We start from the raw sequence: 2,663 nt of genomic DNA, 5'->3' as shown, positions 1-2,663 counted from the left end.
GATCAGCAGTCACAATGCGAATATATCAATGACATGATGCTCATTCCAAGATGTGTTTTGTTTATGGTAACATCTCAATACAAAAGAAATGTATTAGTTTTTCGGAATTCCATATTTTGCCGTTCAAATACACGTATTAAAATGACAACAGGGTATATAGATAAAGTTTTATAAATAACCACTTTAAAAATCAAAATATTAAGATATCATTATTTCTCTAAAATGTTATTTGAAACACTTTTGAATAAGATAAAAAGCAAAATTATATAATAAAATATTAATGGTTATCGTCTTTTTATGTAGTACCAGGTACTATAAACATTTTTTTATATTAAGCATTGGTACAAAAATATGTAAACAAAAATTGCTATACAGTTAAATGAATTTTGCTTTGTACCAGCAAAAATGCGCTATTGTGTTTATCTTAGTGTCAGTTAGCATTATCAATAAATAAATGGTGTGTCAGGCATATACAAAAGTGCCATACAAGTAATACAACTATTTTATCTGAATTTTAATTCGTAAACTTCAAAGAAAAGTTTCCATGTGACTTCATAGCAATCAAAATGGTTGATTTCCTCTTTAGAAATTTTATATTTAGATTGGGGAAAAGTGTAACCGAGCATTCGTGCATTATTATACACTATAAGCATGAAGTATGGTGTGGAGTTTGGACTTGTTATTGCGTGTTAAACCTATATAACATTCAAAAACGTGATAAATGTACTTGTTAAATACTTGTCTCTCTTATTTGTACCTTGAGTATCAGTTTATATCGAAACCCTATAGCACGCATGCCCCCAAAGATAAGTGACTTCACTTTCAAAACTTCCTGATTGATAATGCTGTATACTAGTATTGCGTTAACGAAGTATTAAACCTAGATAACCTTGCTTGTAAAAATAATACTCTCAAAGATAAGAGCCTAAACTTTCAAAACTTCCTGAGTGATAATGCTGATAACTGCGTATATTTGGGGATTTTTGTATTGCTATCCTGGGTTCATCATTATTGCCTGTTGTCTGCAGCTTTCGACACGACTGACCACCAACCAGTGTCATATCGCAGGAGTCACAAATATTTTTTTTGTTTGGTTTAACGTCGCACCGACACAAGTATAGGTCATATAGCGACTTGGAATCACAAACAAAGCACATGCATTTATACACTTTAAGCACATATACCTAACTGACTACTATCAAACCGTGTGCGTTGATGGTGAGTTGGGTGTCGACGCCTATGGTCTAACTTAATAAATCAAGGTGTCCTCCAGTGATCAGTACTTGGCCAAAAGAACTGCATTATGTACACTAAGCCCGAGGGTGCCATATGCAGACTGCTCCATCATTTCTACGCCAATGACTCTCAATTATATCTGTCTTTTACGCCAATAGAAGATGTGGCTGCGCCACATTGAGGGTTGTCTGGCTGAAATTCTGTCGTGGATGCAGTGCAACATGCTAAAGTTCAATGCTGAAAAGCAACAGAAGTAAGGATATGACAGAAGTGTGTAGACCGGTCAAAAGACACGCTGTCATTCTAGAATAAAACCGTGATGTACGGCAATCGGAGCTTTTCGTTCACTGTTCCCAAGCTTTGGAACTTCCTTTTCGTCAAGATTAGGGAAGCTGATACGCTGGCTGCTTTCAATCGTCTATAAAACCACACTTCTTTGTACAGCCTTTCTCAAACCGACCGAAACATTTTTTTTTTATATCGAAGTGTAGAACAGTTTGTTTTTCATCCTGAAGTCAATTAAGTATATAATATGTAATATAATAAAATATGGCTTTTTTCATATTCATGTGTCTCTTCTTCGCTTATTTTAATACAACGTTGATTTCTTTGCAATAACGCTTTATAACATCATCAGATGTACGAACAGTCTCTCTCGGATTTATCGCCGAATTAAATATTCTATTGCTCACTGCGGAAATACTTGCCTATACGCTGCTATTTACCTCCAAGGTAATTGTGAAAATGGTACCCTAATAATTACATGTTAATTAAAGATAGTTAAGCACATGCTAAGGTGATAACCATTCTTAGGTACGCAAGGTCTCCTTTTAATTAGAAAGAAAAGCGCTGTACAAAGTTCGTCAAAGTTTCCATAATATAAGATTTAATAAAATCTATAAGAAGATCCTTTTGTAGCAAAGAATGGTACAGCATAACATACTTGTTACGAAAGCTTTCTTTATTAAAATGTTTCATTCTGCCTGGCAAAATTGTTTTAATCAAAGCAATAAGTTTCCATAAATTTGATTGTATGGTAAAGTGGTATATAACGTAGAGAAATCATATGCACTGATTGAAGAAACCTTGTTATTAACGATAAATTTGTATAGGATTTAACCAGGTTTTCACTGAGCAAAGGTGGTGTTTACCAGTTAACATATATTTTACCACAGTATTTCCTCATGTGGTATTTTAAAGCAGTTGAACAAGACGTTAACACGTAAGTTAAATTTACAATGTAACGAGCTTAATAAAGCTATACAAGAAGTTTAAGAGTCTAATAAGCGGTGAAAAAATATCTTATTGACTTATTTAAATATGTGGTTACTTAGCAAATCTAGTTCAAAAGAATAATTCGGTAATGTAACTTTTACAATTATTAAACTGTACTTAGAACGTAATGCATTTCTCTCTTTTTTTTCCAG

This window comes from Mercenaria mercenaria, unplaced genomic scaffold, assembly GCF_021730395.1.
Source record: "Mercenaria mercenaria strain notata unplaced genomic scaffold, MADL_Memer_1 contig_600, whole genome shotgun sequence".
Classification (NCBI taxonomy): domain Eukaryota; kingdom Metazoa; phylum Mollusca; class Bivalvia; order Venerida; family Veneridae; genus Mercenaria; species Mercenaria mercenaria.
This window is presented reverse-complemented; position numbering follows the sequence as displayed.